Here is a 26,568-nt window from a genome sequence, read left to right as displayed (position 1 = left end):
ATGACCTTTGAATTTCTGCCAAGGAGCTGACTGACTGAGAAGATACTCATGGGAACCTCACCTCGGGAACCCTAGTTGCGTACATTGTATTAATGAAAAAAACATGTATTGTTGTAAACCATGTGAACCTGAAATTCAAGGGGCGGTCTTGAAAAATGCAAATTATGAGCTTGAGAAAGTCAAATCCTAGGTGGTGTGATGGCCTGTCCTTTCTTTTGTCCAATCGAAATTGGGGATCCTTACACTTGCAACATTTGGGGGGTGGTATACTGACCCAAAAACAGTATAACTAGCCTAGGTTTAGCTAGAGAATTGGTCCGACTTGTCCGAATAGCTGACCTGTCACTGACCCAACGCACTCAATAGCTGATCGAGAAACAGAGGTGCTGCAGAGAACTCTGTCCGACTGACTCACAGACCCATTCGGGGTTTTGAGAACCTTAAGTGCTGGTGAAGCACTTTGATGGGGAATTCGATAACCCATTCGGGTTTTTTGACTGATAGCTGCAGAGAGGGTGAAGCGTAGGTGTTGCAACTGAACTGCGGGTGCTGGTCTCAACTTTGGTGGTCCCGTCCTAATCCTAATCTGGTTTTCCTGTCCTGGTTTCCATTCTGCACCTGCTGGCCTACTGGCGACTGCATTCTTTGGGGTTCCTACTATCCTTAACTGACCCGTGGCCAGGGTTGGTCTCCACACCGTTCTAGGTAAATATAAATCTGTGAGTGAAACATACTTACGTCCTTTTCTTGCCTTCTTTGAAACTGCTAAAGTCTTATTGGCTCATTTGTTCCTTCTCTTACCCTCCCTATGCTGACCAATAAATAAAGTCTTACACTTCAGCTGTTTATTAGCATGTTCTATTTTCTTCCCATCCCCTAAGAAAATTGTGACATAGAGTTCATGAAATATAGATGTTCCCTTTCTTTACCCGTCCTTTAGCCGAATTAAAGTAATTGTTCTATTTTATTAGCGTGTTCCATTTTCTTACATTCCCTATAAGCTTCTTGGTTATTGAAAATTCATCATTATAAATTCAGTTCCTATTGCGTTATTTCTATTTTCTGGAAATACTCAAACTGTGACATTCTAGCAGGTTCCTTATCCTTATTTTTCCGTCCTTTAGACACTCCATACCAAGTCTAATTTCTAAAAATTCTTATTAGCATGTTCCCTGTTCTTACCTTACCCGTAGAGTTCTAAATGGTTGGCATAATCTATTTTCTGCATGGTTACACGATTTTCATGATCTTGGTTATTGATAGTTTACTCGCTGTGAACCTTATGCTTTCTACTTTTGATGAAGACTAGATAAAGGTTTTCAAAAACTTCTCGAGTCTGTGGTTATTATAAAGAGTGCAAATATTATAAATGTTATTGTATTTTGGTGACTGCTTATCTTTTACAGCTAGCTCCCTGATCCATTGTGATCATAGGTACCCGTGACAAGGATTGGTAATTCGGGTACATTGGTAATAAATAGGAAGGAACAGAGTTACTGATAGTAGAGTGTAGGTTACCCGATTAATAAATATGGTAAATTGAAATTTATGGGCCCAAATGTGCATATGGTAAAAAATGTAGTCGGGTGACCTGCGCGCTCTATCACTTGAGACCCTCACGGGTGAGTAGTGCGCTCTACAAATGTTTGATTGATTGACCCAGTAGCTCAGAACCCATAGTAATTCAGACCCCAGGACATCAATAGCTCCTGCTTGCTCCATGGCCCTCTGAAAAGAGATTCTGACATCGACTTTGTCATCGAGGTGGGAGAACAATTGATCGAGGCAAGGAACGTATATTTTTACTAAATCAAAAGGCCTCTAATGGCATCTTGTTGGTCCGTTGAGACCATTATGTTGTACTCAATGCTGAACCGTCACACTGAGATTCGTCCTCAATAGAAAGTGCCATTTAAGAGTCCTGTTCAGCTCACCCCCGATAAAACCTGGTTTATTATGGGCTAGGTAGAAAGCAGAATGGCATCTAGCATACTTGCTGCTTCAAATGCAGCACCTCAGAAACCTATGCAGCCTAAGGGATTAGAGTAGCATCAACAGCGTGAGTAGTTTATCGCATATGGGACAGTACGTAGGTAGAGCTGGCGCTGTATAGATAAGTGTGGGCTGTTAAGTGCCTAATAAAAGGTGTCATTATTGCTTTGTTCAGAGATACCCATATTATTGCCTTATAGTGGCGAAAATCTCAATCTTCCCGGCAAGGATTATAGCCATGTGACTAGGTTTCACAGTGATCCCTGAAACTGGACATTACACAGCAACTGACTATAATTAAGTTGCTTCTCTTGCATACTGTCTTTATTAAAATTTAAAAAATACTGTGACAGCTTGGTGGCATAAGAGCTACGAGTATTATGTTTCGTATGGTGAGATCACACACTGGGTGCACCTAAATGCATGCCTTAGATCCTAACACGTTCATAACAGCCTGCAACGCAGCCCTGGATTTGTAGTCCTCTTTATCAAAGAAAGGGTGGCTCTGCAGCCTGCGCCTGAAACATTACACAAATCCATGTGGCGAGGATGGCAAAGGCAGATGTGAACTAGCAAGTGGGAAGCAGAAGAGATGCTGTCCAGTAGCTCACATGCTGGCTATTTTTGTTGAAATATCTCTAGCCCCACTGTATACCCAATGTGATATTTTCAACATCACCGTTTCTTTTATTTCAGCCCGTTGTACCTCCAAAGCTGGAGCCGTTGTTCTCATCACGAACTCCCCATCGTTCATACCGTGCGATCCTGGGCGAATCAATATTCTTGCTGTGCCAAAAATGCTGCCTAAACTAGTCCGATCGCTATGGATGCTTAGATAATAGCGTTTTAAGCGTTGCATCAGGACTGCCACGACACTTATTAAGAAACGTGAGCTTGGTGAGCTGTTTGTCAATCCTTTCATCTGCTCGCCCCACTCTCCAGGTCTCTCTCCCTTCGCCTCACCTGGCCCTCCAGTCTCTGGCCCCCGTCTCACTCCCGCCGCCACTGATCGTCACGCTGTTGCTATGGCGGTTCTCACCACTCCACCGAGCGCGAGGCGGGACACGTGACGCCGCCGCCCGCCTGCCCGCGCGCCCCTCCCGCCACTCTATTATGGCTGCTCGGAGGGGAGGTATGTAATCCCGGAGAATTATCCACGCCAAGCCCCGCGTTCCCTTTTGTTTTGGGAACGGGGAAACGTGCGCGCGCCGCTGCCGCTGGGACGCGTGTACCTCCGTGCCACCCCAGTGATTCCCCTCCAGGCCGGACTCCGGATGACCAGCTGGTTCGTTTGCCTATTTGTTTTTTTTGTTGTGGCCAATTGATGTGAGGCAGAGGTGATACTGGTTGATGTTGATGTGGCGTCAAATTGCAGAGGTGTCTAGGCGCATTGGGTGGAAAGCCTGTTCTGCTGCGTGGGTGGGTATGGTTGCTCGTCCACACCCCCCTGAGCAGGGGGCAGTTGGCCCGTCGCTTTGGGATTACACGGCGGCTTCCTAGGAGGTCGGGTTTGTCTTCGGTTATAACACCTGCGCCTTCTCGTTCTGTCACGCGCCGGTAATTAGCCGTCTGGGCAGAGAGGGCGGGAGACTTTAGTGCACGCGGGCTCCTGGTGCCACGGTGCGGCTATTAGGGAGAAAAAAAAGAGGCCAGCCTCAGATGCCATTGTCCCAATTGCAATAACGCACCTGTGTCTTCCGTCTTTGTGGGAAAGAGGCGTTGTAGGAGCGCATAACCGTGTTCATAAATCCAGTTCACCAGGGGAGGTCTGTACTTGGATTCGTGAAGTCTTTGTCCAAATCGTCCATTAAACCCCTTAAATGCTGTATGTTGCATCGCAGGAGTAGGGCTGTTGTTCATGCACAGACGGACGTGCTCTTCCATCACAGTCCTTATTTATCCGAGGGAGACACGACACGCTGTCCTATGTCGCCATTGCAAATATAGTTATTGGAAGGCGACTTCTGTCCTTACAGTGGCATGTGCGTTGCTATATCTTCATAGGAGTTGTATGTTTGCCTGAAGGTGACCCATTGCCCCCAGCATTGATACACGCGTTCCTTGTGCAGTCATTTCTGCTGCATCCTGTTTATGGACCAGGCCCGCCTGGTCCTTTGTAAACGGACTTCAGTTCCTATGTCGACATTACACCAGTTTATGACAGCGGACGTCTCTTGGCTGCACGAAGACGGATGTATTTCTGTACCTGTATTTTGTCTCCTGGGATTGGATGGCGCGAGGCTACTCTTCACGTTTTCCAGTATCACCAGTACCATGTAGTTCGTTCAGAGACCAGAGACAAGTGTTTCAAGATTGATAATGCGCGCCTCCTCCTTATCCCAATAAGGCTTACTGTCTTTATACAGGCACACATATACCAATATTGAGATTGTACCTGTATCCTTTACTACCAGCGGGAGTCCTGTTGTCCCTACATGCACTTGTTTTTATTTCTTCTACCGACAGGGTGGAGAGAAGATTTTTGTCCGTGTGTATACACATTTTCTAACAGAGTTTATGCGGTTGTAATTATTGAATTCAGGTATTCATTTTGTAATAGGGAGGCCTATTGCATTGGTAAAGATCTATACTGTGAATCTGTGTCTCGTTAATATAAGGAATTCCTGGTTCGGGCATGCGCCCACGCCCTCCGCAAAGACAGTCAACTTTTAGGGAGTTCCTTTGTCTGTAAAGGGAAGACAAATCAACTGTATCTTATTTTTCAGAGGAGGATCATCACCGTACACGAACATGTCTCATCATACTGACACTGAAAGTATAGCCTGTCTGTCAAAGGGAGGCCTATTTTGCCTCTCTCCCACCTTCGAACCTCTGTCTTTTTTAGGTCTCGCTTAGCCAACGTGCATGCGTTCTCAGTGAGACTTAAGTAAGGGCTCTCAAAAATACACCGAAAGGCGGATTGCCTACAGTGCATGTGTGCAGGCGCGTGCACATGTCAAACCATTTGCCTCTCTCCACACTCATGCTGGTTTGCTTGCAGCCGGCATCAGACTTCAAAGGAATCCACTCCCCCGCCCCGGCCGTTTCTGGTTTTGCTCGCTGAAGGTCACACCCGATTAAACAGCCGAGAAAATGGGCCCATAAATTATATTGTTGCTTCCTGCTACTTTGGTGTTACCTCTGCTTTCATCATTGGATCCCAGTCTTTTGCTATCTAGATGTTGTAAAATAGACATGAAAGGTTTAGTTATGTCCTGATTAGGGTCACTTTCGGAAAGTCTTACAGAAACTACACTGTACGCATTGCTACCCGTTCTGGTCTCATTTCTTAGAGGTTTATGGTGCTGTTCATTCACACTTGCCAGAGATGCCGAAATAGCTCTTTTGAGTTTCTTATTTAATTATGTGCTAATAAATGTTTTATTGTGTACTATACCGTGATGCCAAATTCTGTGAGAAGTCTGTGCATTGCAACAAACGCCTAGAGGCGCTGCTGAATTTTGCACAGCCTGCTGGCAGACTTCTGCAGGATTACCACCACACCCACCTCCACCACCACGTCCACCACCATGTCCACCACCACCACCATGTCCACCACCACCACGTCCACCATCACCCCTCCACAATCACCACTTCCACAATCACCTCCACCACCATCACCTCCACCATCTCCACCACGTCCACCACCACCACCACGTCCACCACCACCACCACCACCACGTCCACCACCACCACATCCACCACCACCGCGTCCACCATGTCCACCACCACCATGTCCACCACCAACACCACCACATCCACCACCACCTCCAGTCCACCACCACATCCAAAACCACCACCTCCACCACCAGTCCAAATACCACTCAGTGCCACATAATTACACGCCACATAATTACACTGCACTCAATGCAACATACACTCCAAATACCACTCAGTGCCACATAATTATACGCCACATAATTACACTCTACTGAATGCAACACACACTACCACTCAGTGCCACATAATTATATGCTACATAATTACACTGCACTCAATGCAACACACACTCCACACAATACCACTCAGTGCCACATAATTATATGCTACATAATTACACTGCACTCAATGCAACATACACTCCACACAATACCACTCAGTGCCACATAATTATATGCTACATAATTACTGCGCTCAACGAAGCATACACTCCAAATACCACTCAGTGCCACATAATTATATGCTACATAATTACACTGCGCTCAATGCTACATACACTCCAAATACCACTCAGTGCCACATAATTACACGCCACATAATTACACTGCACTCAATGCAACATACACTCCAAATACCACTCAGTGCCACATAATTACACGCCACATAATTACACTGCACTCAATGCAACATACATTCCAAATACCACTCAGTGCCACATAAATATATGCTACATCTTTACACTGCGCTCAACGCAACATACACTCCAAATACCACTCAGTGCCACATAATTACACGCCACATAATTACACTATCTATATCTCCCTCACTCTATCTATCACCCTCACTCTATCTATCACCCTCACTCTATCTATTGCCTCACTCTATCTATCTTTTGCCCTCGCTCTTTCGCCCTCACTCTATTTATCAATCGCCCCTCACTCTATCAATCTATCTATCTATCTATCTATCTATCTATCTATCTATCTATCTATCTATCTATCTATCTATCTATCTATCTATCGCCCTCACTCTATCTGTCAATCTATTGCACTCACTCTATCTATCGCCCTCACTCTATCTATCTATCACCCTCACTCTATCTGTCTATCTATCTATCACCCTCACCCTCACTCTATCTATCTATCTATCTATCTATCTATCTATCTATCTATCTATCTATCTATCTATCTATCTATCTATCTATCTATCTATCTATCTATCTATCTATCTATCTATCTATCTATCTATCTATCTATCTATCTAACTATCTATCTAACTATCTATCACCCTCACTCTATCTATCTATTGCCATCCCTCTATCACCCTCCCTCTATCTATCACCCTCCCTCTATCTATCGCCCTCACTCTATCTATCGCATTCACTCTATCTAGCTATAGCATCACCATCGCCACAGCATCACTCAGGGGCACCACAACATCACTATGCGCTACCACAGCATCACTGAATGCCACAGCATCACTCGTAGCCACCACATCACTCAGCACCACCACCTCATCAATCTGTGCAACCATTCAACAACAACTGGTTCAAATATGTTCTCTCAATGTTTCAAGCTTTATTACAAATGTCACAAAAAGATGTTAATATTTTACTTCTGTTATTGGATTTTCCTCACAATAAAATACACTGAACATAATCTTCACAAAAGTTATTTACAAAAGTTTAAGCTATTGCCATTATAAATTACAATAACTTTTATTTAAGTATTAATTATTTAAAAATAAATAAAAGCCATTGTTATTTGAAATATCAATACATCTAAGTTACATAAATACAACACGTATTGCATTACCAATGCTATAGGTGTCACATTTGCGAAAGTCAAAACTATTGGCATTGTAAATGACAAAGCTATTAATTTCGCTATTTTCAAAACATGCATTTTACCTTTGTCCTATTTATGAGAGTGAAGCCCATTTTGTTTAATAACATAGGTGTCCTTATATATGTAGTTCCATCTGTTGCATAGATTAAGGATGTAGGGAGCTGGCTCTCTACATAGTGCACTTAAAAGAAATACACTCTGTAGTATCCAGTGCATCAAAACCACACAAAATCCTGGGGTCTGGAAAGCACAAAGAAGAAGATAAAGAGAAGACACTGATAATAACACACAGATCTAAGATCACAGAGGGGGTTATAGCCCTCTGAGGCACTAGGTTTCCTCTGAGAGGAGAATCCCTAATGATGAAGCATGCCACCTTTGGTGGGTGAGGGATTTCGTCCTAAGAAGGGATTATCCCACAGTTAGATCTGTGTGATATTATCAGTGTCTTTTCTTTGTCTTCATCTTTGTGCTTTCCAGAACTCAGGATTTTGTCTGTTTTTGTGTATTGTATTGGGGATGTAATCATGTGCTGGTTTTACCCTCTTTTCTCTTCCCTGTTTACTGTATCCAGTGCATCCCCAATTGGCTTACAGAGGCCAAAGTAGATAATAATAATGCTCTCTTTTGTGGTAGTGTGGGCGAGCAGCCAGGCTTTTCAGAGGGTAGTGCTAAATTGTGTTTATTGTGCTCACAGAGGCAATAAATGAGACACACACTCAAATAATAAATCTGTGACCAAATTAGAAAAATAACACTTCTTTTTATATATTTTGTAAAACCAAGAACTTTGTTCAAAAGTAAGTACTATATTTGTTAGACATTTTAAAAGGTAAGTAAAACGTTCAAACCCGTGCACTTTCACTCACTATGCAATCCTTTGGGAGGAAAAGTCAGAGACGCATAATGGTAGGAACTGTCGGTTTAGGGGGTTCACCTTTAGGGTTTGGAGTTGTAGTGGGCCAATGTTCAAATTGCTACCAGCAGTTCTTTGTGAACTGCTCAGGATTTACAGGGAGCAGTGCGCTGGGGGGGGGGGGGGACCTGAAAATAGGCTGCACAGGGGACTTGGTGACAAGTCAGAGAACTTCCAAATGGGGACTTATTTCGCAGGGGGTCTTGGAGGAAGGGGGTACGTCCAGTTCTTCAGTAAAAGGGCCGGACTGCTAGGGTGCAGAGTAGTTAGGGCTGCTGGGCTGGTGCGCAAAGATGCTCCTTGCAGTTTGAGGAAAACAGCTGGCAGGGGCAAAATCAAGACAGGTGGGCAACTTACGAAGTGGGTCTCAATGATGCTGATGTCCCCCAATGGCTTCTCGGTCATGGTGAAGTGGGAATTCGGACTGGACTCTCACTGTTGGTGTTTGGTGCAGGGTGTCCTGTACCCCATGGGCGGGTGCTGCACGGCTCTGAATGGTCCTGGTGTCTTCACACTCAGTGGGGAGACAGATCTGACCTTCCATAGCATGAGTACCTTCTCCTGGTCATCTGCAGCGTCGGTCAGGGAGCTGCAAGGCAGTGAACAGGACTTTGCTTGCTTGTCGTTGCCTACAGATTACAAAGGAGTAGTTCCTTTACTCCAAGAGAGACTGTATGGGATTTTTGAAATGCTGAAGGCTACCCAAGGCTTTGGTAATTCTCCAGCTTGCAGGACAAGTTACTCTATCGCGATTGTGGAGAGAGTTGCAAGCAGACTGGGGTACGCCCAAAAAGTTCTCCACTCTTCTTCTGTTCTCGCCAGGCAGTGACTCTCTTTGTTCTTCTCTTGATCAATCAAATGTGAGTTCTTGGACTCAGAGGTGCCTCCTAAATACTCAATTTAGGGGCGTTAAGGCGTGTGACAGGTAGTATACAATGGGCTGCCTACCTTTTTTGTTTTTTACAGAGTTTTATATAGCGTGGACTTGACCCGAGTCGGGTATCAGAGCGCTTTACATAACACCAGTTGCATTACATGAGTACATATTCATTTTTTGTTAGGCACGGTAAGTGATTTGCCCAGAATCACAGGATATTCAGTGTCATTGCCGAGACTGGAACCAAGTTCCCCAGATTTGAGATCGACCGCCCTAGCAGTTAAGACAACTCCTCTACCCATTAGGGTGTCTACACCCTTTATATGACCACTTCATGTGGGAAGTGGACATAATCCTGACCCAAGGATGCTAATTTCATCCAAAACAAAATGGAGGAGTCTGAAAAGTGGCGTCCACATTAGCTAGTCCACCTTAGTGGTGGTGCTGTCTGGATGTGGGCACACCTCCTAATCTTACTAACTTTCCCACAAGTCTTGCCGCCAAAAATTGGGGTCATGGCAGGGGGGTTGACATTTCTACTATAAGGAAAGGCCTAGGTTACATAACAAAGGCATCAGGGCCTTTGAAGCTTCCTGCCCTGGAATGCAGTTAATGCTTGGAAGAGGTGTGGACACCTCCCCTTAGAGTAGGCTTTGTTCCTGACCTCCAAGAGTGACCCCTCAGGGGGTCAGAAACTTGTCTAGGGTGGCTGGCTGGTCTATACCAGTCAGTAAACATACTAGGGATTGGTCGGTTTTCAGGGGCACATCTAAGGTGTCCTCTGGGTGCATTTATTAATAAATTCAGCATGGGCATCAGTGTGGGTTTATCATGACAAAGTGTTTGGTACCAAGTACCTGTGAAAATCGTAATGACGAGTAACCTGTTCATGTACTCGGTATGGCTTCCCTGTGCACTTGTGTTATCTAATGGTGTTCTTAGATATCCCAGGGACACATCCACTCCTGCAGATATGCCCACACATGGGAATAGTGCACCCTATTTTAGGGCTGTAAGATCTCCTGTAGGGGTGACTTACCTATACCACATACAGTATTTTGCAGTCATGGCACACAGGTGTGTGCCATATCGACTCTTCATTTTTCTCTGCACCAAGACACGCAGACTGAATTGGCAGTTTGCATGAGCTTGGCGAGGGCCCACTTAGGGTGGCACAATTCATGCTGCAGTCCTTAGGAACCCTCTTAAGTTCCAGTGTACTAGGTACCAGGGTACCACTTGCTGGGGACTTACATAGAGCCTAAAGTGGTACCAATTGTGGCACAATGGTACAGTTTTGGGAAAGAACACTGGTATTGGGAGCATGGTTAGGAGGAACCTAGTATACTTTCGGTCAAAGCTGCTTCAGATACCAGACACAAAGTAGGGGGATACTGCAACAGAGTTTAGTTTCCTGCAGAGGAGAAGAGCACATGGCTCTTTTTATGGAGAGGCCTGTTCCCGTATCATTGATCTTTGGTGTACTACTTTTAAAGGAGAGGTGTATTGCTAATTGATGGAAACATTTATCTGTATCAGTGAAGCCAGAGCATAATCTCTTTTCCTGTGGGGATGCAGATTACCTATAGAGGGATGTTAAACAGTTATTTGGCACATGGGGTGGCAGATTCATGCCCATATCTACATATACCTATATGTTCTGTTTCATAAGAGGCCAGTTATCCCTACCAGCTTGCAAGCCCTTTGATTATCAGTTGAGTTGTACTGTCGTCATTCTCGTTAAAAAGTCAGTTATCCACGGCAAAATCAAAGGCTCTATATTGAGTGACTTGTTTTGTCTTTCTTCTTGAGGAAAGTTTAGTTGTCTATTGAGAAGCCCATATCTTTATATCATTGAGTCACCTGAATCAACTTACTTCTTGGGACGAGGACCAGTTGTTAATACAGCTCACGTGTAAATTACATTAATTTAAATGTATGTTCTTACTTTCAGGTGGGGGGCAGTTCCCTGGAAGGGTAGGTTTTTAGCTTTTGAGTGGGTGTGCTGGCTCAATGTTTGGGCGGTGACTCGATTTGCAAACAATGGCATATTGTAGAATATCAGTGGATGTGTGGATAGCGGGAATATGCTAACTGGGGTGATTGTATGGAAAGGGGGAATCTGCAGGTGTGTGTATATAGTGGAGTGCGCTGACTGGTCCAGTATGTGAACCTTTAGTGTTTCCTCTGATTGCAGACTGTGGCTAGCTGGGCGAACAATGGCAGTATGTGGACGATAGGAGTTTTTGGAAGTACAAATTAGGCATATATAGTACATGCAGACAGTGATGTTCATGGACCTTGGGTGCCCATATAGTGATAGGTGTGGAATTCTAGAGATGATTTGAGAATAAATGCATGTAAGGACAGTGGAGTGTGTCGAATGTGGGCCGGTGTGTGAACAATCTGAGTGTTAACTCTGACTGTGTGTGTGTTGACGATAGGAGGTTGTAGGAATGCAACTTTGGGGCACACAGTTGTGGGTGTGGGCAGATATAGCTCTTGCAGAAAGTGGTGTGTTTGGAAATTGGGTGTCCAGAAAGTGGTAGGTGTGGAAGTCTAGGGGTGCTTGGAGGGTGGATGCCCATAAAGATTATGTGGGGGTGGTAGGCTAGGTGTGTGAATTGTGGATGGTGGGTGTGCAGATGGTGAAGTACATGGACAGTGTGGTGCGATGTCTGAGGGGTGTGGCTAGATTTTGTTTACTAGCTGTTGACTTGTAATAGAATATATTTGGCACTATAGTGGGAGAAACACTCAGCCTGATCTCACTTCAGTGAACCAAGGTGATTCTGCAGTGGAGCGAATACCCAGGTTGTGGCTGTCACTTTGAAAGTTGCAGCCAGTGTGAGCTTATTGTAGTTAGGTAACTCTTCATGTGATGCTCCTGAAGTGAGGTAGCTCCCATTAGGATGAGACTGCAGTGAAGGCAGTTCACTCTGGCATATCACTGGTTAGAGGGAATTCTGCAAGGCTATGTTTTTGCAGTTTTGAAGTTGCTTTTGGTCAGGTCTTCTGGCACTTAGAGACTATATAGCAGACATACAGGTTGTATATTGTATTTTCATTGTAGTTTTCCCCTCTTTTCCCAGAGCTAAAATATTTATATAGGGAGGAACCTTTTTTCTCACCTGATGAATTACTGGTCTAAGCCATTTAAGTGAAGGTGTGAGTCGTAACCCAATATGAAGTGAGGGAAATTCCCAGTGTGTTGCTGCTGTACTGAGAGCAGCTCCAATGGTAGTGTTAGAACAATGAGAATAGCTGTCAAGTAGAGAATGTTTCCTTTTGTAACCACACTAATCTCACCAGTACACTATGGGGCCGAATCCGATATGGTTCGGAAAGCACTCCAACCGAGCCGGATCCGGGGTGTTTTCTGACTGATCCGGACACCTGCAGTCTGACCGAGCGAGTACGACGCGGCCGTATGCTGTTGAACTAGTTTCGGTCAGACTCCCATTGAAGTCAATGGGAGACGGTCGTACAACGCGTACATGGGCTCCCATTGACTGAATGGGTACGTTGCGGACAAGTGCGCCCCCTACAGTGGGTTCGCATCGGTGCCATCCACACTGTACATGCCTGTGTTGGGGAGACTCATGGGCCTCCCCCTGTGTCCGAGCTGTAAGGCTGCGGGTAACAGGGGGTCCGATGTGGACCCCCAAAGTCCAGCTCTGGGAGCTATTGCGAGCTGGAATCTCCGACTCGATCCGGCTGTCCAAATCGAGCATTGTACTGGGTCGGTCGGAATTCGACTCCATTGCGTGCCTCGTTTAGCTTACGGCAGAGACGTATGGAGCGATTCGAACCTGGAAACGATTTGGACGGAGATTTCACGCTTGTTCGCATCGTACTTTAACGTCCAGACTCGTGTATGAATCGGACGGAAATTCAGCCTTCGAATCCGACCCGCTAATGCCGAACCCAATTCGGAGCCCTTCCGACCGAGATCGGAATTGGCCCCTAAGTCTACATCTAGTCAACCACATCCAGTGTTCATAGATCAGTCACTCATTACCCCAGTCCTGAATGAGTCAGATGGTACGCAATTTGCTAAATGTTTTAATCTTCAAGACTTTAATGAACATTTCAATCCATATATCAATGCAAAGATATTTGTAAGGAACCTTTTACAAGCTAAAATGCCATCACATAAAATGGATAAGCAAACATTTTCTCTAAAATTGCTTAGCAGATACAAGAAATCAATAATTAAAAACAATATAAAAAAGAGAGAAGACATACACAACAATTACATCTGTCATTAATGTGTGCTAGTTTGTGCAAATCAATCACAGCAGCACATGATGGCAAACAACTCCTTTTCTAATGTGCTCATCTGTTCCTCAAACTTAGTGCAGTATAAGCGTCTACGCGTTTTGGTGGATAACTACGGTTCACAATCACCTTCTTAAAACTTTTCTCTTCCCTAAGGTTCCATAAAATATCGCTTTCCCCACAGTAATCTCTACTCTTTAGCGCTGGGATGCTCACGGGTAACCATGCGCTTTATAAATCCTCTTCCATTCCATTCCATTCCTTCTTCAAGACAGCAACATTTTTCCCTCATACGAATACTCATTTTATAAAAATTCAACAGAAAGCAATAATTAGGTTTTGCCTAGCGAAAGCTGCGCTCTGCGCAGCTTTTCGCGCAGGCGAAATCCTGTTGAGAACTGTAGGGTGCTTTGGGTCGGCCCTCGTCATTGATTGGCTGGCTCCGTAAACGGAGCCTTGCCATTGGACGAGGGGCCTGTCCGTCAATGCCGGACCAGACACGGGGGCGTTCCTGACGTTCTTTGCCTTTTGCCGACGTCACGGGACGCCGGGAACGCCCCCGTGTCTGGTCCGGCATTGCCGGCACTTCTGCGTCTCTCCTAACCCCGTGACTGGCCGGCCGGCCAATCCTAGCGCGGCCGGCCGGAAGTGCCCGCCCCCCGCAGCCCGGGGAAGAAGGAGAGGAAGACGGCAAGCACTATGGCGGCGCCCGCGGGGAGACCGGAGAAGTGCCTCTCCAACCTGCCGCTCTGTCTGGGCTGCCCAGCCTGTCGCTGCTCGCCTCCCAGACCGATCGAGAAGTGCCGCCGTCGCAAGGTGCAGGTGAGTCGATTTTTAGTGGTTACGAGACGCTGCTTCTTGGGTTAGCTCCTCCCCTTCCTGGCTCCTCGTCTGGCTGTGGGTAAACATGAGGTGGGTGTGGCTATCCTCCTTTCCGACCCTCGTAGTCCGTTCCCCGCTTGAGACAGAGTCTGGTCGCTGTTGTTTCCTCACAGCAGGTAAGAATGACACCCCGGAGTCCACCCCCTCACACTCACATTGTGCCCCCATCCTCTAGGCCATCTCCTAGATGGCTTCCATGAACCTGGCTCCTTTCCTCTTTCTCCTGGGCCAATACTTTGAAGTATATGGAGACTGCCCATGCTATATAATTTTACAACAACAGTTCTGATTGTTTAGTTAAAAACAACCATTCCTGTATGGCTAATGCGGACCTTGTGTTGTATCTGACTGATAATGAAGAGGGTGATGCATCTCGTGTGCTATGAAGCTAAGAGAGGAACAGATAGTTGGGCCTTGCTTGTACCTCAAAGAAACGTAAATATGTGTAATTGGTTAATCACCAAGTGCAAACGCTGCTTGGGTGCCTGTACACACTTTTTTATTTATGGAGTCATTGAAGCTTCATGGTGATAAAGATTTATTCTACTTGAGAGATAAGGTAAGAGGGTTATCAGCTGAGTTCTGCAATTCATTGTTTAATCAACACTTAAATAAAAAAAATTCTTTAGGCACGGTCTGAGTAACTATTGCTAAAATATATACTATAAGCTAAAACAATTGCTTTTAAAGACTAAATCAATGTGCAACAGCCTACCCTTATACTGTATGTAATGCTGACTTTCAAATATATAAATATGAATGTGTCTGTATATATGTATCCACTCGGTGCTTTCTGTCACAGGCTTAGACTTTATAGCACTATAAACACACAAGTCACACTTCCCCATTGCATCAACGAGGATTCAGTAATGTGACCCTCTGATTACCCTCACAAACATCTGCAGGGATTGCATTAACCGAGTTAGATTGGGTTACTTTCACTTGCATTCATTTCTTTATTTAAAGTGTGTGTGCTTTTGTATATGCAGTAACGTGAACGGGAAAGAACAACAAAATAGTTGCAGAATATTTTTCTGGTTTCAGCCATTTATTTGAACTCGACACCACGCTAAATGATCTAAAGGCCAGACTGGTCTTTTAATCCATCTGGCATTTCCCCTGTGGGCTGGAACCACTGGAGTCCGATTTTGAAAGCCCAGTGCTTGGTGCCTCTTTACTTTCCCTAATTTCCCCAAAGTTAAGTGCAGCAGAGTGAGGCTTTAAGAGGGAGAGAAAAAGAGAAAGGTGAAGAGAAAGAGGTCTGAGAAAAGGATATAGAGAGGATGGAAGGAAAGAGAGCAAACAGAGGAAGGGAGTGGGGATGTGTTGAGCCTCCATCTTTTAATATTGCATGTTTTTAAATGTGTGGTAAACAGCAGTTTACATTATCCCATGTGAGCACTTTATAATAATGGGTTGTTGCATGTTATCCTTTATACAATTGAAGTTTAGGGCAAACTCAATGTGGATGTGGTGCAGATTTATGACCGTAGACGTCTGAGTTGTGATAAGAGTGCTGTCAGGTGGTTGAAAGACTCGTATGTGTGATTTGGTTTTCTAGGGAAAAAAATGTTTTTACTATCTTATTAATTTAAGCCATAGATGTGGATGTGCTCTGGCATTTAAATTTCTTTTAAAGGGTGTCAATGTGGACTTTGGGAGGAAATGGAGCTGGATGTTACCACTATCCCTACACCAGTTTTGAAGTTAGTTTTCTTGAAAGAAACGTTTTCTCTTTTTGTACTCTTTCTTGCTATTTGTTGGCAAATAGCAGATGCTATGTCTTGAATGGGTTGAGCTTCAGATGAGTACTTGACAATTCGTTCTAGATGAGATGCTCCAGGAAGTGTTTGATGCATTCAATGTATGGTGCAGAGGAGACTTTCAGTTAGAGTTGTGTATCATCGGGATATTCGTGAACCTTAATGCTATTTTTTGTGAATAAAGCCACAAGGGGCTCCATATAGAGGTTGATGATGACAAAACAGTATGGAACCATGGTGGACTCATTAGGTGGTTGGGATCTTTTAGGACCTGGAGATGGCCATACAAACAAACTGGTGTTAATTAGAAAGGTAACAGGAGAAGCAGTTTTCCAGTGAATCTCATCCAAGACAGTTGAAGGCTCGATGGTTGACTATTGAAGGCAGCTGAGAGGTCCAGCCATATCCAGAGGCATTTGCATCTTCATTTGTGGTTGTCTGCAATGCGTAAAGTAGTGATCTTCGTGCTGAAGCCAGATTGGTAGCCCCGCTAGAAACAGTTAGCATTGAAGTGATCTTGGAGTTAAATGTGCTTTTTCAGTGATCTTGCTGATAAGGAGTAGGTGGTTGATGGGCTGGTATCTGGTGAGGGTCTAATGTAGTTTCTTTAGGAGTGGAAGGGTCTGACCTGTCTTGAGGGCTTCTGAGAAGTGACTCGGAGCAGTTCCCTGGAGAGTGCATTGATGAAGGACAAAAGTTAGACCTACTCTTTTTGGGAAGTGGCTTTGAGGGAATTGAGTATGTTGGCGAGTTCTGAGGGATTTGAAGGATGGCCATTGTGGCATTCTACGAGAATGGATGGGTGTATTAGGAGAAGCATGCTTGGTCTTTATGTACTGTCAGATCTGTATGTTTGACTTAAGAAGAGAGTAATTTGATGGCACTTTTCTGTGGAGTGTGAGATAAGTGAGTATTCAGAGGGATGATGCAGTGTTTGGTTGTTTTGAAAAGTGATCAGCTTCTGTTGGTGGATTCGTTGATAGTATAGAATTTGCCTTTGGCTGGTGTGATGAGCAGTCTCCATGTTGAGTAGGGGGACTCCAGTATCATGAGGTCATCAGGAGCTCTGTTTTTCTTCCCTTTTCTTTTCTGTCTGTGGATAGAGCATATATTGTCAGCCCGGTCCTTTTATCCAGGTTTTATCCAGGTTGCTGATGGTTTTGGCTTGCAGTTGCATGTTTTTGTAGGAGTGTGTATGTTGAGAGTGTTTCAAGAACTTTTTTAAAAGGGTGTTGGCATTGGATGTTGAATTGGCAGGACGAGAGTTGAGTTTATGCATTAAGATGGCGATAGAGAAGTCTTGGAAGGTCCCGTCCAGGAGTATGGATGATTTGCATTGAGTTGGATTGTTTGGGATTCTAAAAAGACCAGGTTGAAAAGTGACCTTTGTGGTGTGTTGACAGGTGGTGTGCTCTATTACCGAGTGCTTAGATGAGGTTTAAAGGGTGTGTGTGTATTATTTATTAATTTTTTTTGAGCTTGTGTTGTTGGGCGATAGAAGTCACCGAAAAAGGTTGTGTTGGTGTTTTTGGATGGATGAAGTGATGTCTTTGTGAGTGGAGAGAGTGGAGCTTCAGAGTGGAGCTTCAGAGTGGAGCTTCGGAGTGGAGCTTCGGAGTGGAGCTTCAGAGTGCAGAGTGGAGCTTCAGAGTGGAGCTTCAGAGTGGAGCTTCAGAGTGGAGCTTCAGAGTGGAGCTTCAGAGTGGAGCTTCGGAGTGGAGCTTCAGAGTGGAGCTTCAGAGTGGAGAGTGGAGCTTCAGAGTGGAGCTTCAGAGTGGAGCTTCAGAGTGGAGCTTCAGAGTGGAGCTTCAGAGTGGAGCTTCAGAGTGGAGAGTGGAGCTTCAGAGTGGAGCTTCAGAGTGGAGCTTCAGAGTGGAGCTTCAGAGTGGAGCTTCAGAGTGGAGCTTCAGAGTGCAGAGTGGAGCTTCAGAGTGCAGAGTGGAGCTTCAGAGTGTCAAGAGCAATGCCAATAGCTCTAACTTTAACAAAGGCAAAACCATTGCATTGTAAATGCTTGTTTTTTTTATATTATTGGTTCAGCTGTCTGGTCCAAACCAAACTTCAAAAGATGTAAACTTCAGATAAAAAAAATGCACCGAAGTGGAATCTTTATCCTGTTTGTTTGGGTCAAGAGAAAGAATGAAGCTTGAAAAAGCTTTTTCGTCGCCCTATTTGCCGTGTGGGGCTAACGAGTTTTGATGCCTCCCGCCACCTCAAATTAAGGTGAAGTAGGGATCCAATAAAACTAGATGGGTCGAAAACAAACGTTAAAGCTAAAAAGCTTTCAGATTGTTCTTGTTGCTGTTGGGAGCTGCCATCATCTAATGCCTCCCACTGCTTGAAGACATTTTTTTCTCTCTCCCCGTCCCTGTCTATATCCGTCCGTGCTGCTTCCCATCTGGCGGATAATGAGTATCCAGTGTCATTTCAGGTACAGGAGAGTGGCATTGCAGTGGTGAGAAAAACACAAAAGTTATTGATGGAATGCTTGAATTAACCTCAGCCTCTATTATTTATTTTGAGCCCCATCCCAGTACATTGTTTTTTTAATTCCTTGATTAAATGAAGGCAGTGGCCTACCAAAAGGCTCTTGGCTCTGTTTCAGTGGGGACCATTTTACCTGAAGAGCTAGGCCACACCCCCTCTGTATGGGAACACAAGAAACCCAGGCCTGTTCTGTCCATGATGAACCTAATCCGCATGGTCTGGGGCAACCCCATGTACATTTGATGGGATTTACCTCTGATGTACAGTAGCAGTACATGCATGTGTCTATCTTGATTGGCCTTTTCTGATAGGAACTTCTAACCATAGGTTCCTCACCTTAAGAATTCCCCTTGGGTGCTAGGCTTGAGCTGGAAATTTTTCAGCAGTTCCCTAGTGCATCAACTGGTGGCATTTATTTTATTTTATTTTATTTGCAGAGTTTTATAGAGCGCGAACAAGATCCTTGCGGATATCAGAGCGCTTTACACACAGATGGGATACAGGAAAAAAGGAATAATAATTAAACAAATCATTTAGTGCACGGATGCGCAAATGGTTAACAATAGTGTCCGGCAAGGTAGTAACGGTGAATAGGTGGTCAGGCTGGACATAGCCATGCGATGAGAGATAATGAGACATGAGATTACTTTAGTCTGTATTCAAGTGAGTGTAGATAAGAGGAGTGATTTTACTTCTTTTTTGAAGGATGTCGTGGATGAGATGAGTCTGATTTCTGGAGGGAGGGCATTCCAGATCCTGTTTGCCATCTCTGAGAAGGAGCGTTTATATGTTTTTTTCTTATTGAATCTTTGAGGTTTCAGAAGAAGATTTTCTGCGCTTCTTGTGGTTCTTGAGTCACCCGAGATTGTCAGTTTCCGAGCGAGGTTACTGGGTGAGTTGTGGTGTATAGCCTTGTGTGTCATACAAGCGATTTTCAGATGTATTCTAGCTTCGTATGGCAGCCAGTTCAAGGATTTTAGGTCGGGGGTGCTGTGAGAGCGTTTTTTTGAGCCAGTGATGAGTCTTGCTGCAGCATTAATAGAGGCTCTTAGGGGTGAGGTTGTCGATTTAGGGAGGCCACAGAGGGCGACACTTCCATAGTCTACTCGAGGGAGAACTAGGCTTGGACTGCAGTCCTGAAGTCATTGGCTGGGAGGAAGGGTTTCAGCTTCCTTAGTGTGTTGATTTGGAAATTAGCTCCCTTTGTTGAAATGCTGATATGATACTGCATATTGAGATTGCAGTTGAGGGTTATGCCTAAAGATTTTGCTGAGTCCACGATGGTAGGTTGCACGTTGAATGCAGTGAGATGATTCAGCCAAGCCTGAGTGGTGTGGACTTTGGTGGGAGGTGCTATTAGGAGAAATTCCATTTTTAGAGCGTTAAGTTTGAGATGATTTTCTGCCAACCATGTCTGTGTGTTCCTAAGCGTTGTGTTGAGTAGTTTGATGTCTTTAGGGGTGTGTATTTTAAGGTAGAGTTGGGTGTCATCCGCGTACATGTGAAATTGCACATTGGATGCTTGAAGGAGTGTGGTGAGTGGTTCCATGACTAGGTTGAACAGTGTTGGGGATAGGGAGGATACTTGAGGGACACCTAGTGATACAGGAACGGGTGTGGACATAGTATTGTTAATCTTGAATTTCTGAGTCCGATTATGTAGAAAGGAGGTAAACCACTTGATAGACCCATTCTGAGACTCAACAGATCAAGTAAGTTCTCGTGTTTGACCGTATCAAAGGCTGATGAGAGGTTGAGTAGGATGAGGAGGCAAGTACCGTTCTGATCAAGAATCTGAAGCACGTCATCAATTATGTGTGTCATGGCTGATTCCGTACTGTGGCCTAAATCGGAAGCCTGATTGGTGTGAGTTGAGGAGGTCAAAGTGCTCGATGTGTTTTGGCAGTTGGATGTGAACACATTTTTCTAACAGTTTGGCCAGGGTAGGGATATTGGAGATAGGGCGATAGTTGTTCAGATCAGTAGGGTCTGCTGTGGGTTTCTTTAGTATCGGCGATGCTGGTCCCACTTTGAGGGAGTCCGGGATGCATCCTTGTTGAAGTGAGCTATTAATGATATTGGTCCAGAGCGGGAGGAGTAGTGGGATGAAGTCCTTTACGGCATTTGTGGATAGAGGATCAGTTAGGTAATTGGAGGGCTTCACTGTGCTGAGAATCTTGCCTATAGATTCTTCCGAGTAGGTTTCGAAGGAAGACGACGTAGCATTGTTTTTTAGAACGAGGGGCATTTTGCTGTGGGGGCTAGAGTATAGGCTTAGATCGGTGAAGTGGTCTTTCGTGATGTTGTCTGCCTTTAGATTAAAGAAAGTGGAGAATTCTTCACAAGTCGGTAGTGTGCTAGAATTGTTTTGTAGCCGTTAAGGTTCATCCTTGGATTGAGTTTTGATAAGCTCGAACAGTTTTTTTGGTCAGTTTCTGGCTTGGTCGAGCTGGAGGCTAAAGAAATCTGCTTTCGAGCGTTTGATTTTTCTGAAGTAAGCCTTTCTTTTTTTCTTTAGTGTTTTGAGGTGCATAGCTGAAGGGACTGAGCTCCAAATGCGTTCTGCCAATCTCATAGCTCGTCTGTCTTCATTGAGCAGCCCGTTGTACCACGATTTATAGTTTTTAGAGGAAACTCTCTTTAATTGAAGGGGGGCAACCTCGTTGATAATTGAGGTCATCGACTTGAGGTACCTGTACGTCAGAGGCGCCGGTAGGGGGTAGGAGAAGATTGTAGCTGGGGGAAGGTAATGAGTTGGCATTGAGTTTCTTCAGGTCTCTCTTCCAGATCTTTGGTTTGGTGGGTTGAACCGGGTTAGATTTAACATTTTCATTGATGAAGAATGTGATAATGTGATGGTCAGACCAGTCACAGGGTTGGATTGAATCGAGTTGAATGGAGTCGTCTTTGGAAATGATTAGATCCAGGATAGAGCCTTTATCGTGAGTAGGGCTGTGGCAGATTTGGGTGAGGTCTAGCGCGCTGAGGACGTTTTTGAGACTAGTGGCCACCGGGTCGTTGTGAGCATTCCAGTGGAGGTTGAAATCGCCAAGGAATATTTGTGTGTGTTGCCGTCCATAATTCGTTGTGATCATGTCCATGAGGTGTTCGGTAAAGGTGAGGTTGTCCCCTGGTGGGTAGTAGATAATATGTAAGGAGCAAACAGGATTGCCATCGCTGTTGATGTCGAGGCAGAAGTGTTCACAGGAGGAGAATATAGGGGATATGGCTCTAGTTACAGAGAGGCTGCACCGGTGAATACATGCGATTCCACCCCCTGTCTTGCCACTCCTATCCAGTCTGATGATGTGGTAATTAGGGGGTACTAGAATGTCAATGATTGGCGAGGAAGATTCTGTTAACCATGTTTCGGTGAGTATGGTCAAGTCAAGGTCATGTGCGATGATGAGGTCGGCAATGTCTGATGCGTGTCACAGTTCAGGAACGTGCATTTTAGCAGGGGAGTGACAAGGCAGGAGGAGGGGTCTAGAGTGAGTGTGACTTTTTTAAGATTATTGGCAACGATACCTCTGTCATTTTGTGTGGAGGACCTGTGAGGGTTGGGGTGGATAGTAGGGATGGGAAGGTGTGTGGGGGCTATGTGGGACGTGAGAGTGGGATCATAAGAGCGAAGGAGGGAGCGTATGTCGTACGCCAAGAGTGGATTGATTCTTCGCAGAGGACGAGTGGCAAGATTACGGGCGGGAATTGAGGTCCAGTAAGGAGGATTAAGTTTGTGTGGAGGTATAGGACGGGTGGTCTGCTTAGTGGTTGGGAGGTTTTTGGGGGGGTGTGGGGTGCCCGGGTTGATTCGAGAACAACTCTTTGAAAGTGTGCAGTTCGTCTTTAATTTGGAGAAGAGTGGACATGATCTTGTCCAAAGTGGTGTCTGGTACGGTAGTGGAGTTGGACCAAGGGGTGAGTTGAGGGGGTTTGTCTCGGTTCGGTTTGAAATCTGATGAGGGCGAGGGAGAAGCAGGAGGGGGTGATGAGTAGGGGGTTGGGCATATCCTGGGAGGAGGGGTGAGGTAGATGTGTCTAGGAGTGTAATATGGTCGGATGTATGAGTTGGTGGAAACGAATGAGAGGGTGTAGTGTGTGTGATTAGGAATTGTGGAGTTGTAGTTGCAGCTAACTGGGTAGTGGTTGCATTTGGTAGGGGAAGGGGTGTGGGAGGAGTAATAGGGGGTGGGATAGGTTCTAGAGGAGGGTTGTATGAGTGGTCGTGGTGGGGGGGCTTTCATACACCACTTGGTGAACACAAGGGTGTAGAATGGGATAGGAGGGTTCAGAAATCGAGGTGACCAAGAGGAGTGATGGAGGAGTAGAGGAAGAGAGAGTTAAGGGAGGAGAGCTGTTAGAGGAGGAGAGATCACTGATTGGAACCGCTTGGATCCATAGCTCCAGATATGATGCTGGGACCCCCATATAAACATACCTTCTGTGCGCTGACATCAATCGTTTTCTTTCCATGCCTTTTGACGTGGATACAAAGCTAGCAGTGGTGTCCAAATACTTTAGTGTGCAAGAGATGGACCCTAAAATGACAGGTTTTAAGCCCTGTGACATGTCAGTGATAGACACCCATAAAGTCTGCCTCGGTCCCTCACATGACACAATATTGTGCTCTTGTTGCCCGAATATAAGCTACCCGTTCCTGGGGCCAAACTTGAGACTGCTTCACATCTAGATAAGGAGTTCAGGTAATTTACGTAAGTCGGACAAGAATTCCAAACTTCAAATAAGGGTTGCTGACGTCCTTCTCCTCGAATCACTCAGTGTTGAATGACGCCCGGGTAGCTCCCGGCCTTGAAGCCTGCTCCCAAAGTGGCTTTGTATGGCCTAGTTCCTCAGCTACAACAGACAAAATGCAACGCCTGAAGGAGGCTGCAGCCATCACTTTTGGTCCCCCTTGAAATCCCACTGGAGTGCCTTTGGAGCCCAAAGATTTCATGGTGGAAGATATTATCCGATTTGGAAGCTCAACCCATCCCTCTATAACACCATTACAGTTTTTTAGAACCCAGAACAATGTTAAGATGATGTTTATGACGGTGATGACTTTTATGAGGAACCTCATATATTTTTGAAGACCTACAAGAAGCCAGTGGATTGGACACCTCTTCTGACATTGGCCGAATACTTAACACCCTATGGCCACTTAAGAAATGGGTCTCTAGTGTAACTGTCATTAGAAGGGCGTCGGAAATTCTTGATCTAACGCTGCCAATGCAGGAGGCCAAAACCAACTTATTGACTGACGTCCTTAACCCCGCAGCCACCACCCAAGAACCTCTGCTTCTTTTAATGAGATTCTCACCGATATGCTGGTGGGATCCAGGATAAAGCCAGGAATCCCCCTCTCCATCCCCTCGGTAAACAGACAACAAGGTGGCACAGGCCCGCTCCTGAGGACCCATATTTCCTACTGCCGCATCCTACCCCAAAGATTCTGGTGGTTCAGGCATCTTTCAGCCTCCCCATCCCAAACTCCATTCCTTCCACCCCACCTGAGAGAGAATCCAAGAGGATGGAAAATGATGAAAAATGCATCTTTTTGAGTGTCAGCCTTGCCTGGTAATCTGTCAATACCTTTTGCTGCAGGGACAGTATTTGCACACCATGTAGGACAGATTGACAAACATCTTGCCATCTGTTCCTGAGGATGTCAGACACATGCTTCAGTGTCTAATCCTCAATTGCCAAGATGCTGCGAAATACACTATCTGTTCCAGCCTGGACACAACAGGCTGCCTGGATAGGGCAGTCCGGCCCAACATGATACCTAAGCGCCATGCATGGATTTGCTCTACGTTTTTTTTATTAGATGCTTAGCAGTCCCTCATTGACGAGCCCTTTGATATCTCAAAACTTTTTGGAGTTAGGGCTGACACGGCATCAAGAAATTTAAATACAGCTAAAACTGCTCGGTCTCTGGGCCTAGCTCCGCCAAGCTCAGCCTGTTTAGCAGCTCACGCTGGCCCAAGACCTATCTGTTCTAAATCCAGGAGACTAGTTGGTAGTGTTTGGACTTCCAGGATGCATACTTCCTCATTCCCGTCCTACGTGCATTACCTGCAGTTTCAAGTAGCTCACAAGCACTTACAGTTCTCTGTGCTTCCCTTTGGGCTAAGATGTTCACCAAGGTGATGGTGGTGGTTGCATCTCATCTATAGAGGTTGGAAATAACAGACTTTCCATACCTCAACAACTGGTTGCTGAAAGTGGGCTGCCCCCTTAGCAGTCTTAAGCCACCTCCAGATGAAGACAGACTTGTTGACATTGTTGGGTTTCTCCATCAATGGGCCAAAGTTACACCTGACTTCTTCACAGAGGCTTTCCTTCTTCAGAGCTATCCTGGACACAGTGCTTTTCTGAGCCATTCCTCCTGCTCAACTAGTTCAGGTCATTTGGAACTATGATCCCGATGTTTCAACCTTTGACCTGGGTCTCAGTGAGAGTGACCGTGAAGCTTCCTGGCCTCCTGCATTCTCCATCTGGACCACTGCCGGTGGCACAAACTGGCTCTGCAGTGGGATCAGAAGTCCCAGTGGGCTTAGCACCAAAGTCTCTCAAACTCCATCCATGTGTCAAAGTCCACCACTGTGAAAAACCTACAGTGGTGGCTGCTCGACTCATTTGGACCAGCAGCAGAACCCTTTCCCTACTCCCATCTCGAGCTAACTGTTATGATGATTGCATCGTTTCTGGTTTGTTGAGAGCATCTGGGAGATCATAGGACTCTAGTATCCAATGAAATCTTGTGTCTACACCAACATGCTGGAGTTGCTAGCAGTTTGCTAGGCATTGAAAACGGTGACCGTCAAAGGGGAACATGATAGGGAGTCATGGACAACATGTTTGCCATGTGATATTGCATCAAGCAGGGCAGCGTAGGGTCATGGGTTCTGGCTCCAGGAAGGCTGTGCATCTTTAGAAGTGACTGACAGCTCAGGGCATCTCCCTGAAGTACCAGTTCCTGGCAGGATCCTTAAACACCAGGGCAGACAAACTCGGCTGTCATTTCCTAGCAGATCACAAATGGCGGTCACTCGAGGTGACCCAGGGCATCTTACAGGAATGGGATGAACCCTGGCTGAATCTGTGCTCCACTGCAGGGAACATGCAGTGTCAAAACTTTTCCGTGTTGGAGTTCCCAAGGCCGTCCTCCCTCAGAGAGGTCTTTCTCCACCTCTTGTTTTCAAGACTCCTGTCTACCTCTCCCACTCCTGCCCAGAGTACTCAAGAAGATCAAGACAGACTGGGCTGAAGTCATCCTACTTTCCTTGGACTGCACAAGGAGAGTGTGGTGCTTCTAACCTCTAGCCATGAGCATATGTCCTCTGATCCAACTGCCCCTTTGGGAGAACCTTTTGTCGGAGCAGCAAGAGTGAGTCCTGCACCTGAGCCTGCACAATCCACACTGCCATGCGTGGAGATTTAGTCACAGCAGTTGATTGCTTTTGATTTTCCTCCTGAAGTGGTTGTCGTCATCTTAGCAGATAGGTGCCCATCAACCAAGTGGATTTATTCAGTAGTCTGAAATCAGTTTGTTGTCTAATTCTCTTTCCAAAAATACAACTCCAGAATGTACTGTTATTGTATGTTCTCTTGTTCTGTTTGTCATTGGCCTAGTAAGGCCTTACCTTGGCAACAGTTAAAGGTTACCGCTCAGCTCTTTCAGCTTTATTACATTTACCAGATCAGCCATCCCTCTTCATGTCATCTTTTGTGATGCGTTTGTTTGTCGGGACTGGTCCATATGTTCATGCCAACTCCAGTTGGCATGCCAGAGTGGGACCTTATTTGGTACTCCCCTACTTCCTGTGCACTACTTTAGAGCCCATGCACTGTTTTTCTCTT

At 45.4% G+C, this 26,568-nt stretch overlaps 1 protein-coding gene across 1 annotated transcript in view; it reads left to right on the top strand.

Moving 5' to 3' along the window:
* The first annotated feature begins 3,230 nt into the window (after positions 1-3,230).
* The window catches only part of DTX3 (deltex E3 ubiquitin ligase 3), a 224,743-nt gene continuing 201,405 nt past the window's right edge, over positions 3,231-26,568 (top strand). The window contains exon 1 of the mRNA XM_078688968.1: positions 3,231-3,277. The gene's annotated coding sequence lies outside the window, so the exon portion shown is untranslated. The remainder of the gene's footprint in view (positions 3,278-26,568) is intronic.

This window comes from Lissotriton helveticus, chromosome 1_1 (genome assembly GCF_964261635.1).
Source record: "Lissotriton helveticus chromosome 1_1, aLisHel1.1, whole genome shotgun sequence".
Taxonomy (NCBI): domain Eukaryota; kingdom Metazoa; phylum Chordata; class Amphibia; order Caudata; family Salamandridae; genus Lissotriton; species Lissotriton helveticus.
This window is presented reverse-complemented; position numbering and strand designations above follow the sequence as displayed.